At 38.9% G+C, this 15,658-nt stretch overlaps 1 long non-coding RNA gene across 1 annotated transcript; it reads left to right on the plus strand.

Moving 5' to 3' along the window:
• The first annotated feature begins 1,875 nt into the window (after positions 1 to 1,875).
• LOC136545454 (uncharacterized) lies at positions 1,876 to 10,005 on the plus strand. The gene is made up of 5 exons (XR_010781034.1): positions 1,876 to 2,104; positions 2,209 to 2,405; positions 3,268 to 3,389; positions 5,906 to 6,055; positions 9,919 to 10,005. It is a non-coding gene; the product is annotated as an uncharacterized lncRNA (long non-coding RNA).
• The last annotated feature ends 5,653 nt before the right edge of the window (positions 10,006 to 15,658 follow it).

Here is a 15,658-nt window from a genome sequence, read left to right on the forward strand (position 1 = left end):
CCGCTCGGGCCAGAAGAGGAGGGGAAAAGCTTTCTCCTTTTCTTTTATTTTAAAGAAATTTTCAAATCCATTTTTAAAACAATTTGAATTCATTTGAATTTTGGACAAAGCCACTCATATCAATAAATCAAATGCATAGGCTTGTATGCTCAAACATTTTTCTACATCATATGATGAATTTTAATTTAATAAAAACATTCATTTTCCTATGTTTTCATGAGCACAAAAATTCAAAATTAAATCCTTTTTCTCTATTTCAAAAGAAGCAAATTTTAGAGTGTTACAAATACCATGCCTATGGAATTATGTATCTCTTTTGTATTCCCAAATTCCAGAATGCGTCATTAAACCTAGGCTGTTTAGTTATTCTAGCTCAGCTTTGACATGTTTTTGATCGAGTCGATGTTCTTCACCAAGTAATTAACTTGTTTATGAATTTATGAATTTATTAACTCAAATGTCAATTTGATTAAGTTTATGCAACTGTTTTATAATTAAAGTTAACATAGGTTTAGTACTTTGGTATTTTATACATAAATGTTAACATGATTAATTGCTAAGATAAACGTGTTTCTAAATTATAATTTTCTTAGGCTAAACAAGGTCATATAAAACTGGTTTAGATGTTCTCACATGCACCTTTGTTTTGCAAAAGTTAAAGTTGAATATGATTAAATATATGACGATATTTATAAATATAAATAAAACATGATTAGCTTTAACTCAGCTTTTGAAATTATATACGTTTTGATTAATTTGAATTTGTCACACCCCAAAATTTTTAATTTTGGGTTGTGCATAGAAAACACTAATTAAAATAAATATTTGGATATTTGGATAAAATTTTTCAAGTTTCGTTTAGGATAGCGTCAATTAGTTATAGGAAAAATATGAATCTTTAGACTTTTCTGAACTAATTTGATGGGCTATTGCTTGATGTGATGTTTGCTTGTTGCTTCTTTGTGTGTTGAGAGTGAGCAAAATTTTTAAAATGCATTTAGTAGGTCGATTTTCCTTCTTCAGCACGCTTTTATCTTTTTCTACAATCGAATACTTTGTTTCTCAGCTCAAGTTTTCGTTGGGAGCTTCCTAAAATCTTTTCTTTGTAACGCAAATCACACCTTTCAATTCCTCGTCCGTCAATCAATCTCTACAAACTTCTCGAATTTTTTTTTAGCTTTTTCTGGAACTTGTTCCTATTTGTTTGTGAGCATAATTTAATTTTTAGATGCTCCAAATTATCTTACCATGAGCTCCAAATACTTTATTGAGGTTTCTCATGTTGTAAAATGTCTCTGAAAATTTTCCATGAATTTTCAGAGCTTTCAGAGTATTTTTCGTGGCTTAAATAATAATTTTAGACTTTTCTAGAATTATTTTATCATGAAATTAATTAATTCCGAAAATAATAAATCTCTCATTTTTTTCCCAACGCTCAAAGCCAATGTGCAATAATACTAATAAATCCTAAAAGCCCATGTCTCTATTTACTAATGGGCTTTAATGTTTATTTAGACCTATTAGTGTAGGTGGATGGTGCAACGTTAATTAGTATCATATTGTTAGTTGACGTGGATGTGGGGAGTTTTTCTTTCCATATATATGTATTAATCTCTTGGGCAAAGCACACCAAAACTATTATAAAGAAAGCCACTAGTTTAGAAAATCCCTAACATAGTAAATTAGATTTTTCTCCTCTTCTCCTCTCCTGCCGCCGACCCCGCCTCGCACCCTGTACTGTCCCTGTTTCCGCCAAACCAGGTGCCAGCGAACCACGAATACCATCACTGCCGTGTTCAAGATGGACTCTACCACCACGTCCACTCTGGACTCGCACGTCAAGACGTGTATCTTGGCCATGATAAATCCTAGCACTACATATCATGTTTCGCTAATTCCTCATCTATCCTATGCCCTAGCTTCCTCGTGAGCCACCGCCGCGGCATCCCATGCTATCTTCCAGCCGCCAGACATGCCCGGCCGTGTATGTACATCTCCAGCTAGCATGTTGCCGAAGCCATTGTTGGCCGCTTGACTTGTCCATCGACGACTGCTGTCGGTTCGTCCTGCTCTCGACGTCGCAGTTTTGCTGCCGGGCCACACGGTACGCTATCCATCTCCACCTTTTGTCCGTTCATCGATCTGTGCATGTCAACTCCGATCATCATCAGTGTTCCATCTGTTGCTTGACGGCATGCCTCCGTCCAGCTGCCAAGGCGACCATGCACCAGTCCATCTGCTTCCAGCCTTGAAGTTCAGCAAGCAAGCAAGTTCGTCATTCACCTGGAATTCTGAAAGAAAACAAGGGCCATGGATGCGTACACACAAGCAAGTAAATTACCCCATGCACTGCAGCAGAAGCAATTGGCCAATGGGAGAATATCTGTCGGCACTTTTATTTTCATGTAAGCTCTTTATCTATCCACCTTCAATCCTTCACTGTTTTCACATCTAAATTCCGTTTTAGTTCAATCCTGTTGTGATGCGCTAGTGGTGACGTGATCTGCATGTTAGTGTCGACGTTTTTCGTGTCACATATTTTCCCGTATATAGTTGAATATTAATTTGATTAATTAGCGTACAACTAGTTTTATAACTAAAATCAATATAGACTTTGTACTCTGGTGTTTTATATACAAATATTAATAATTGCTAACATAAATGTGTTTTTGAATTATAATTTGTTTAGCTCGAACCCAGGTTATATGGAAATTGAGTAGGTGCTCTCACATGCCCTTTTATTTTTGCAAAGTAATGTTTAATTTGCTTTATAATTAAAAGCAATATATGCTTATACGACGCTCTTTTACAAATAAATGTTAAATTCATTAATTCCAACATAAATATGTTTTCATTAATTATAATTTGGTTAGTTTAAACATGCTACATATATTTCAATTAGATGCTCCCATATATTTATTTCTTTTGCAAAGTAAATTTTAAATGACTTTAATAGTATGTGGCATTTTTGTAAATAAATAAAACCTGACTAGTTTTAAACCTGGTTTTTCAACTTGATACATGTTGACTAATCTAAATTAAAATTCTTCACATGATTTTACTAATTTAAATAAATCAAGCTAGTAGTGGTTTCTTTTCTGCTATAGTATAAAAATCCCGGTAGTTGTTTCTTTTAACCATAGACCCGTTTTCGGCGTTTCTTGCGTTTTCGATACTGTAGCCTTAGCTCTCTTTTAGTACGTCGTTTTACCTTGTGTGGTGTACTGTTCTTAGTTGCTTTTATCTATTGCTTGTATGTTTGCCTAGGCATGGTGTTTGCTATGGGTAGAAAGAGAACCGTACATGAGCCCTGGAGACTAGAAGCTGTAGAATAGAAGACCAAAGGATCTTTGAGGAGTTGGTTATATTGACTAAAAAGCAAGTTCAAGGCAAGTATAGCATGAGATCTTCCTTGTTGTCCTATACACCTTTAATCATTTAATTCATATTGTATGTATCTACCTTGATTACCACTAAGGATATCCTAGCTTTGTACTTATACCTTGTCACCTATGTGTTTATGCATTGGGTAGAGTATGATGCTAGTGCTCAATTAAAGACTATGATCTTGTAACTTGACTAATTGAATATGCAATAAACACTAAAAGATGTTTTTTAGCAACAAGAAACAAGGGGGCTAGAGCATAGTTTTTGTGATGCTCTAGATTTCTCTCCCTAAGGACTTATCTATAAGTAGTCACCGGGACTTACAGTACAACCATGAGTGCTACAAGGCTCTGGCTTTAGTCAAGTATGAGGACCTTTTCTAACTTGTTAGTGGTTACCTTTATGGCGCAAGAGGGGTGTGTTCTGGATGGGTGTAGTGTGGCCTCTGTTCCTAAGAGTACTTCTGCGTGAGTGTGCCTTTCAAAAGGGGGCTCTACATTCGCAGGGCACAGAAACCTAGCGGCCCTAACTTGTTAGACAAACCTTTGAAAGACTTCATAGTGAACCCTGCTGACCTTCCTTGGTAGTGGGTCAAGAGGATGGCCGCCTCGGGCGAAAGGGTAAATCATGGCTCATGGTGAAAGTGTACAACCTCTGCAGAGTGTAAAACTGTTATAACAGTCGTGCTCACAGTCACGAGCAGCCTTGGAACTCTTACGGAATAGATGATCACTAATGATAATTTGTTTATGCTATTCATTATTCATGTTTACCTGATCATGTGGTTATTTGGGGCTGATGTTAAACTTGTTGCTACTCAATTGTTTAAAATTATGACTCACTAAAAGCTAATCGCAGTAAACCAGTGTCATCCTTTTGAGCCTCATGAACCCCATATTATATTTGCTGAGTACGACATGTGCTCACCCTTGCTATTTTCCCCACACCTCAGTCTGTAGTAAAGTTGCTCGGAAGATTGACGAGGACACAAAGGAGTTCCTAGAAGATTGATAGGAGTGCTAGGCGTATGTTACCCCCAGTCAGCCATCCCCGTGATGAATAGTCTGAAGATTAGTTACCGTTACGTGATACTTTGATGTAAGTGTTAATATAGCTATGTATACGTTATTTTATAACATTGCTTCTGATACAATTCATTTTGTTGTTGTATGTGTGGACTTCCTGGGCACACATATGGCAAATCTGGTTTTGTCTTTAAAACTGGGTGTGACAGAATTAATATTACTCACATAGTTTTTCTTAGTCAACATAAATCAAGCTTGTAGTTGTTTCTTTTATAATATAAAACTCTCGATAGTCGTTTCTTGTTAACGGTAGTTCCGCTCTCGGCATTTCTTTTGATCTTGTGACTGTAGTAACGAGCTCTCTTTTAGTATGTTGTTTTCTCCTATATGGTGTACTGTTCTTAGTTATTTTTATTTGTTACTTGTATGTTTGCCTATGCGTGATGATTGTTACGAGTAGAATGAGAACTGCCGGTGAGTGTTGGAGATCAGAAGTTGATGACCAGAAGCAAAGTATGAGAAAGTTTGAGGAAGCGTATAAGGCAAGTATAGCATGGGGTCATCCTTGATATCTATTCACCTTTAATCACTTAATTCATGTGCATGTGTCTACCTTTTCACGGTAAGGATATCCTAGTCTTTTGTACCTTGTACCATGTCACCTATGGGTTTATGCATTTGGGTTGTATGATGCTAGCGCTCAATTAAAGACCTTGATCTTACAACTTGACTAATGGAATATGCAATAAACACTAAAAGATGATTTTTAGCAACAAGGAATAAGGGGCTAGAGCATAGTTTTTGTGATGCTCTAAATTCCTCCCCTTAAGGAGTTATCTGTAAGTGATCAACCGGGACTTACATTACAACCATGAGGGCTACATAGCTCCAGCTTTAGTCAAGTATGAGGACCTTTTCTAACTTATTAGTGGTTACCTTTATGGCACAAGAGGGGTGTGTTCTGGGTTGGGTGTAGTGCGGCCTCTGTTCTTAAGTGTATAGCCTACACATAATGTGCCTTAGGAGAGGGAAGCTCTACATTCGCAGGGCATAGAAACCTACCGGCCCTAACTTGTTAGACGAACCTTTGAAAGACTTCATAGTGAACCCTACCGACCTTCCTTGGTAGTGGGTCAAGAGGCTGATCACCTTGGACGAAAGGGTAAATCACGGCTCATGGTGAAAGTGTACAACCTTTGCAGAGTGTAAAACTGGTATATCAGCCGTGCTTACGGTCACGAACAGCCTTAGAACTCTTACGGAATAGATGATCATTAATGGTTAATTGTTTATGCTATTCAGTATTCATGTTTACCTGATCATGTGTTTATATGGGCTTATGATAAATTTGACGGTACTCAATTCCTTAAAATTATGACTCACTAAAAGCTAAGCGCAGTAAACCAGTGTTAACCTTTTGAGCCTCATGAATCCCATGTTATATTTGCTGAGTATGACATGTGCTCACCCTTGCTATTTCTCCCACACCCCAGACTCTAGGAAAAGTTCCTCAGAAAATTGATGAAGACAACGAAGGAGTTCTTAGGATACTGTCAGAAGTGCTTGGCATACAGAGCCCACAGTCAGCCGTCCCTGAGAAGAATGGAGCCTGAAGATTAGTTACCATTCCATGATACTCTGATGTAAGTGTTAATATAGCTATGTATACATTATCTAATAACATTGTTTCTGATATCCTCTGTTCTGTCGTTGTATGCGTGGACTTTCTGGGCACACATATGGCAAGCCTGATTTTGTTCTTAAAACCAGGTGTGCTAGTCTTTCTAGTCATCTGATCACTCCTCATGAGCCGTCCAATTTTCCCCCAACCATAGTAAAAATTCTCAAGTTGATATTTTAATAAAAAAATCAAATAGAACTAAAGTTAATTGTATTAATAAAACATAGGATATAATCTATCAACCCTAACAAAATAGATACACTTACGCCGGACTACCTATAAAAGAGGTGTGACAGTCTAAAGAATGAGACAATTTTGGTCAACTACACCGAAACAATAAACCATTTGTTTGGCATTTGTCTTGTTATTTCCTTGTTCATCCATTGAAGATAACTCAACAAAATCCTTAAATTTGCATCTAAATCAACCATGTCTATAATTATGAATGACAATTCAATGTAACCCTCAAAATTTATACCTAAACTATCCATCTGAGCCATTATGAAAGATAATTTAAAACAATCTCCTAATATTTTTATATATTACTCACATCTACCAGTACAAAAGATAATGTAAAATAACTACTAAGTTTGCATTCAAATTATCATATATGCCATTATGAAAGGTAACATAAAGTAAATATCGACCTTAAGCCATTATAAAAAATTAAATAAAAATATATCTCAAATCCTCATCTAATTAATAAATAAATAAATTATGAAATATCGTCCAATATTCATAAAGTACTATATGTATATGTTAAGTTAAAAGCAAGCAAAATTATGCATTCCCTCATGTAGACCAGACAAATATGTATGCATGAGGATAAATATTTATTTTAATAACATATGAAATGTCCCTTAACAACACATATCAATGATATTGATAATTCACTTAAAGTTATATTGACACTCTACAATAATAAATATTTAAGTCATTATTTTAAATAAGTTTATACATTTTGACTAATATACTAATATTCCTAATTTAATTTTAAACAGTCTATATTATATAAAATAATAATACTACACATAACGTTTTGATATAATGAAATGCGACATCTTAAGTGTGGTGGTGCGAGCTGAAATGACTATTTATGTCGTTGTCAAAATTAACAGGCAGCCTTGGACCCATAATTTTTTTAATAAAATAAAAAACCTAAAGTTTGAATAAAATATACAATAAGAACTAGAGTTTTAACTTAAAAAATGTTTGTACATTACACAATTCTATTAATATTAATATATTAAAATTTGATTAAAGAAAATATATGTACATCAAGTACACATGTATGTATAAAATATATATATATATATATTTGTGTTTTAGTAACCATGAAAAGATGTTATTAATGACTCATATACTAATGATACTAACAAGTTTTTTAAAATTATATTAATGACCATGACATATAATTCATAAATGTTTTTGCCTTAGATATTTATACATTCTAACTAAAACGTTCGATATGTCTATATTGATTATATAAGCATTATTGCACATATAATTTCTTGAAATAATTCAAACATCTTGAGAAGTGGGGGAGGTTAGTGCATACCACATGTAGCTAGGCCTCCTTTGAAGTAAACAATCATTATAAGACTTGGATATTAATGTCCTCTCTAGGTTAGCACCTCTACGCCATCCATGATCAGATCAAGCTCTACCATCGATCTTAATTGATGTAGTGCCGGTTTTAATTAAATGTTATTCATGCCATCGTAGTCCTTAATAGTGTAGTTTATGGCCTAACATATCCTTATTTTTAAAAGTACAAAGGAGAGTTAATAAAATATACAATAAGCACAAGAGTTTCAATTTAACTTGAGACTATAAAATAAGTAGCAATTAATAAGATTATAATTCAAGAATGAAAACTTAGATTCATGGCGTCATAAGATATGAGCTGTAATAACAGCCACCACAGTTTAATCTAATCTTTCAAATAAATGCGTATTAAAAATAAACAGAGGTGCTATGAAAAGGAACAAACTATAGATATGGATGACTAAACATATGGTTATCACAACTAGATAGAGAGTACAAAGTATCTATTGTGTCTATTGGGTTAAAAATGAACAAAGTGTAAAATGTGTAATTTAAGATAAGTAACTTTTATTAGTTTGAGGTATTAAACAATGACTAATGCTTGCATCTCCTAATATTCTATCCCGTGTGAGAGCCCGGGTTAGAGGACTAATTTATATTTGCAAGTGAATTAACCTTCTAGTTTGTTATATATCCACACAGTTTAATTCATGAAGAGGGATATCCAACATGCCCATATACTAGACAAAGTCAGCCATACTGGAACACAAAACAACGGAAGAAAATAAAACACACAACCGTAGAATCAAATTAATGTTACATTATTTCTTGTGCCACACAGTGATCTCTCAATCATGCTAATGACAATTCTGCACATACGTGTAAATCTAGATTCAAATAAAAGTTAATTGTATGAACTAATTTTTATTAGTTAATATATATTAAATAAATAGGGTTTTCTATTGCTTAAGTATCTCAATGTTAGCCCATGTGGGAGCATGGGTTGATGGACTAGTTAGTCCTAATTAAGTGTTTTAGGTGTTCATGTGTTAGCACAAACAAAGCCAAGCACCAGCAATGCCCAAGGCACCATGTTGCTTTGGCTCGCTGTGGCCTTGCACCTAGGACTTGCATGGTTGGTGCCTCTAGCAAACCAAGCCAAAAATTGGCTATGGCTAAACGTGGGCAATGCCGAAAGCATGGATGAAATTTTGATGTTTGTTTCAAAGTCATACCAAAACTAGGCGAAAGTCACAAAAAATATTTTTTTGGACTATAGCATGCCAAATTTTGCCACACTCTGAGTATGACGTGTAGCACCTACATGCCATTATTATGTCTTCTCTTCTTTGAAATATAGCCATATGAGACCTTATCGAGAAAATCATAATGAATACAGAAGTGAAAAGAAATAGACACTAGTATTTAAAGTTTGATAATTCAAAAAATAGAACCACTTGCAACAAATGAAAGAGCACCTCAGCTGCAAAATGAAACCTGTGATCAAACACGTACACACCTAAAAAATCATGAATCCTGCAAAGTTGATGCCCGATCCACATCTGAGGGGCTGGTGATGAGTGATGACTTGATGAAGACATAGACCAACTGACCTGGCATGCATGCACCGCAATTATTGATTGAGCAGTGCCTAGTACAATCAACAGTGGATTGGAGAGCTACAGCCGTTCATAATGAAATTAAATAGGGGGACCATCTGGTAGTTGAAGGAGGCTCCAACTGCGTGGAACTATCCAACGAAATATCACATGGTGTGCTTGCACATGTATTTTGTTAACTAGGACATCATCAGTGCTTTCACACTGCCTATAATCTTTTAAGACATAAGTATATATCAGAGTTCATATTATACCTATAGCTAATAAAAAATACATATATTAATATAGCTATGTATACGTTATTTAATAACATTGCTTCTGATACTATTCATTTTGTTGTGGTATGTGTGGACTTCCTGGGCACACATATGGCAAATCTGGTTTTGTCTTTAAAACTGGGTGTGACAGAGTTAATATTACTCACATAGTTTTTCTGAGTCAACATAAATCAAGCTTGTAGTTGTTTCTTTTATAATATAAAACTCCCGATAGTCGTTTCTTGTTAACAGTAGTTCCCCTCTCGGCGTTTCTTTTGATCTTGTGACTGTAGTAACGAGCTCTTTTTAGTATGTTGTTTTCTCCTATATGGTGTACTATTCTTAGTTGTTTTTATTTGTTACTTGTATGTTTGCCTATGCGTGATGATTGTTACGAGTAGAATGAGAACTGCCCGTGAGTGTTGGAGATCAGAAGTTGATGACTCGAAGCAAAGTATGAGAAAGTTTGAGGAAGCGTATAAGGCAAGTATAGCATGGGATCATCCTTGATATCTATTTACGTTTAATCACTTAATTCATGTGCATGTGTCTACTTTGTCACCGTAAGGATATCCTAGTCTTTTGTACCTTGTACCATGTCACCTATGGGTTTATGCATTTGGGTTGTATGATGCTAGCGCTCAATTAAAGACCTTGATCTTGTAACTTGACTAATGGAATATGCAATAAACACTAAAAGATGCTTTTTAGCAACAAGGAATAAGGGGCTAGAGCATAGTTTTTGTGATGCTCTAAATTTCTCTCCTTAAGGAGTTATCTGTGAGTGATCAATCGGGACTTACATTACAACCATGAGTGCTACATAGCTCGAGCTTTAGTCAAGTATGAGGACCTTTTCTAACTTGTTAGTGGTAACCTTTATGGCGCAAGAGGGGTGTGTTCCAGGTTAGGTGTAGTGCGGCCTCTGTTCTTAAGTGTATAGCTTGCGCATAATGTGCCTTAGGAGACAGAAGCTCTACATTCGCAGGGCATAGAAACCTAGCGGCCCTAACTTGTTAGACGAACCTTTGAAAGACTTTATAGTGAACCCTGTCAACCTTCCTTGGTAGTGGGTCAAGAGGCTAATCACCTCAAACGAAAGGGTAAATCACGGCTCATGGTGAAAGTGTACAACCTTTGCAGAGTGTAAAACTGGTATATCAACGGTGCTTACGGTCACGAACGGCCTTGGAACTCTTACGGAATAGATGATCATTAATGGTTAATTGTTTATGCTATTCAGTATTCATGTTTACCTGATCATGTGTTTATATGGGCTTATGATAAATTTGATGGTACTCAATTCCTTAAAATTATGACTCACTAAAAGCTAAGCAAAGTAAACCAGTGTTAACCTTTTGAGCCTCATGAATCCCATGTTATATTTGCTGAGTACGACATGTGCTCACCCTTGCTATTTCTCCCACACCCGAGACTCTAGGAAAAGTTGCTCAGAAAATTGATGAAGACAACGAAGGAGTTCTTAGGATACTGTCAAAAGTGCTTGGCATACAGAGCCCACAGTCAGCCGTCCCTGAGAAGAATGGAGCCTGAAGATTAGTTACCATTCCACGATACTCTGATGTAAGTGTTAATATAGCTATGTATACATTATCTAATAACATTGTTTCTGATATCCTCTATTCTGTCGTTGTATGTGTGGACTTTCTGGGCACACATATGGCAAGCCTGATTTTGTTCTTTAAATCGGTGTGACAGACTTTCTAGTCATCTGATCACTCCTCGTGAGCCGTCCAATTTCCCCCCAACCATAGTAAAAATTCTCAAGTTGATATTTTAATAAAAAAATCAAATAGAACTAAAGGTAATTGTATTAATAAAACATAGGATATAATCTATCAACCCTAACAAAATAGATACACTTACGCTGGACTACCTGTAAAAGAGGTGTGACAGTCTAAAGAACGAGACAATTTTGGACAACTACACCGAAACAATAAACCATTTGTTTGGCATTTGTCTTGTTATTTCCTTGTTCATCCATTGAAGATAACTCAACAAAATCCTTAAATTTGCATCTAAATCAACCACGTCTATAATTATGAATGACAATTCAATGTAACCCTCAAAATTTATACCTAAACTATCCATCTGAGCCATAATGAGAGATAATTTAAAACAATCTCCTAATATTTTTATATATTACTCACATCTACCAGTACAAAAGATAATGTAAAATAACTACTAAGTTTGCATTGAAATTATCATATATGCCATTATGAAAGGTAACATAAAGTAAATATCAACCTTAAGCCATTATAAAAAATTAAATAAAAATATATCCCAAATCCTCATCTAATTAATAAATAAATAAATTATGAAATATCGTCCATGTTGTAACACGACGTCCGAGAGTGGCGGAGACCTACGCGACCAGCAGTTCGCAGAGACATCTCCGACCAACTACCTGAGCAAAGGCCCCGCTACCACGCCTCTAGACCCAGAAAGATGATGGTTTCTCAGACTGCTTGCAGGACGTTGCCGGTAACCCTGGCGCAGCCTTCGCCCAGCTAGCTCGTAGGCATCTCCGGGCGGAGGGGGCGGAGGCCGCCCCGCTGCAAGGCTAATCAAGTGCCAACGTTACCTACGTGTGTGTGTAGGTAACTAGAGGAAGGCGCTCATGGACGGCGCGGGCGCGCTGGTTCGGCCTCCGCTCCTAGGGGCAGAGACCCAAGCAGGAGGACGGCAATACTGGGCATCGGGGGTCTACGGCCTTGGCGTCCTAGGGGCGGAGACCAACGGTGGAGGCCCAAAGGCCCATCGCCGAATCCTAAGGCCTGATGGGCCGGCTGATCGCACAGGCCCAGTACCTGAGGGCGACATGACAAGATTACCCCCGAGAGGAAAAGCGAGTGGTGGAATATACCGAGAATGTACTATAGAAGTTGAAGGGTACTATTGTAAACTCTGTAAAAGTGGTAGTTGAGCCCTATAAATAGGGAACACTTGTAACAATACGCCAGGTTGGTGAATGAATTAATGAAACCCTAGTTTTATGTGCCATTTCCCTACACGGCCGCTTGTCGTGTCTGTTTCCCGAGCCTTCGCCTGAGGGCAGCGCTTGGCGGGCGGAGGCCTCTACCTCCTCCACATTGTCTGAGACTGCAAGTCTCAACATTGGCGCCCACCGTGGTTTGGCCAAGGCAAACCAACGATGGCAGGGAAAAGAAAAACCACCACCAGAACAGCAACGACCACGGGTCAGAGAGGAAGGCCTTGGTGCACCACTCGTAGCACCTACACAACCTTGCCAGCGGAGGATGACACCAGCGTAGATGCCCAGGGTCAACCACCAAAACCCCAAGATCCAGAGATTCAAGATCCGGAGGCCCAACCAAACTCAGCCACAACACTCGAGCAAGAACTGCAACAGTTGCAAGCACAGTTGCAAAGAGCGCAACAAGAGAGGGACAGAATGGCAGCAGCATTCGTAGCTAATCAGCAAGCTATTCAAGCGTCAGCACAAGCAGCAGAAATAAGGCAGCAGCTGGCAATCCTACATGCTGAGATGCTAAGTATGCAGCATGTAGTACCAGCGTCAACCTCCACAATCCCAGCCTCCGCAGCAACACCAACTGCAACCATACCTCCGCTAGTGATCAGCCCGACCATGATGCCATCTTAGGTGATGCGGAGACCTCTCGATCCCAAGTCCCCACTATCTGAAGGCATACAACAATCGCCATGGCCAACGGCGTACAAGCCAATCACACTACCAAAGTTCAACGAAAAGACATACCCCCATCAGTTCATTATGAGTTACGAGGCAGCAGTAGCCTCCGCCAGCGGAGACGACGCCGTCCTGGCAAAGTCATTTGTTATTGCTGCCGAAGGTGACGCGTTGGCTTGGTATTCCATGCTCAAACCAAGCACGGTATATTCTTGGGAAAACCTCCGGGACAAGATATTGGCAAATTTCAAGGGGCTAACAGCACAGTCGCTGACATCCACAGATCTGTTCCAGTGCAAGCAAATGCAGGGAGAGACACTACACGACTACTTCCGGAAATTCGTGCAACTAAAGGCGAAGGCACCAGACGTCCCAGACGAGATCGCCATTGAAGCAGCGATCAAGGGCCTCCGAATCGGGCCGTTCGCAGCACACCTAGCAAGAAAGAAACCAACTTCCATACAGTAGTTATACGACGAGTTTGAGAAATACTGCAGATCAGATAATGACCTCCAGAAAAGGCTGAAGGAGTAGGGTCAAAACAGACAGCAAACACAGCAGCAAAAACTCTTAGAAGAGCTATACGAACCAGAATGCATCAAATCAGAAACCAGTCCAGGGGCAAGTGCTCAGCATCGAGGGCCAACCTTACCCCGAACAAGGGCAACTGGCAGCGCCAGCAGGGCCGAAGACCCAGACCAGGAACCAAGGTCGGCAAGGTTACCAAGGCAAAAACTGGAACAAAAATCACAAGCAGAAACAACACAGGCCATATTGCGTTTTTCACGGCAAAAGCGCATGGCATAGCACCAAAGATTGTCCGGAGATAAAAGAAACACAGGAAAGGATGAAGAACAAGCAGACTGCCAACCTCCAACACAGCAGAGCGCAAGAGAGGTCAACACCACCTACACAACTGGCCACCAGCAGTACTGCCCAATGTACCCAGCGCTAAACACAAACCAAATACATCCCTCCACACTAGCCTCTGCCTATTACCCAAACTTCCTACCAGCATGGCGGTCAGCGCCTTCGCAACCGCCTCCGGTGGGTAACTACAGGTCGGAGGCAAGCCTGACCTACATAAACCCAAAACCTCCCCACATAACCTACCTCAAAACAAACCCACCGCCATAAAACCAAAGCAGGTTTGACCATCCACCGCAACAGCAGCACATGCAGCAACTGCCTCTGCCACCACCTCACAACCAACTCCTAACACCAAAAAATGAGCCAAACCCAGAAAACCAAATCAACCTCCATGGACCGCTAACAACAATAGGCATGATACTACCAATCACCGGAGGATCATCAATGGAGTTTCAAACGAAAAAGCAGAAAAAGGATCACCTCCGCCTGGTAAACAACGTAGCAGTCCAAGGCCCAGCAAAATACACAGATTGGTCCAGAGTCCCAATCACCTTCATAGAAGATCTCTAGCTAGAAAGCTACCCTCACACAGATGCAATGGTAATCAAGACCAACATAGCAGCATGGGAGATAAGCAGAGTGTTGATTGACACCAGCAGTTCAGCGAACATCATCTTTGCAAATACCTTCGACCAAATGAAGCTCAGCAGGAATCAACTACAGCCCTCTAAATCACCTTTGATAGGATTCGGAGGCAAGCAGATACAAGCACTAGGAAAGATATCACTCCTAGTGTCATTTGGAACCCAAGCAAATGCTAGAACCGAGTACATAACCTTCGACGTCGTCGATCTGTATTACCCATACAATGCCATCTTGGGCAGAGGATTCACAACCAAATTCAACACAGCCCTGCATATGGCCTACCTGTGCATGAAAATACCAGCACTCCATGGTATTATCATAGTCCGAGGCAGCCAAAAAGAAGCAAGAAACATAGAAAAACCAATCTACAGAGCCCAAAAAAACATCAACGCAGTCGAGTCGGCAGACAAAGAACTAGAGCCTCCGGATATGCCTAGAGGAAAAATAGATATGGCAGGTCAAGAAGAGACAAAGGTGACCCCTCTAGAAAAGGAGTTACCAGACAGAAAAGTAACAATCAGCTCAGAATTGAGCAAAGCAGAGGAGGAAGAGCTCATGGAAACTCTAGTAAAAAACAAAGACATCTTCGCCTGGTCAGCCTCCGACCTATAGGGAGTCAGTAGGGACATCATATAGCATGAACTGGATATCAATGAAAACATGAGGCCAAGAAAGCAAAAATAGAGAAAAATGTTGGAGGACAGGATCCTAGCAGCAAAGGCAGAGGTGCAAAGGTTGCTAGATGCAAAAGTCATCAGGGTAGTCAAGTATTTAGAATGGCTTGCAAACGTAGTACTGGTACCAAAAAAGAACGGCAAAATGAGAATGTGCATAGATTTCACAGATCTGAATAAAGCTTGCAAAAAAGACCCTTTCCCATTGCCAAGAATAGATGCCTCTGTCGACAAGGCAGCTAGATGCCAGAGGTTTTCTCT

Source organism: Miscanthus floridulus, chromosome 3 (assembly GCF_019320115.1).
Source record: "Miscanthus floridulus cultivar M001 chromosome 3, ASM1932011v1, whole genome shotgun sequence".
NCBI classification, from domain to species: domain Eukaryota; kingdom Viridiplantae; phylum Streptophyta; class Magnoliopsida; order Poales; family Poaceae; genus Miscanthus; species Miscanthus floridulus.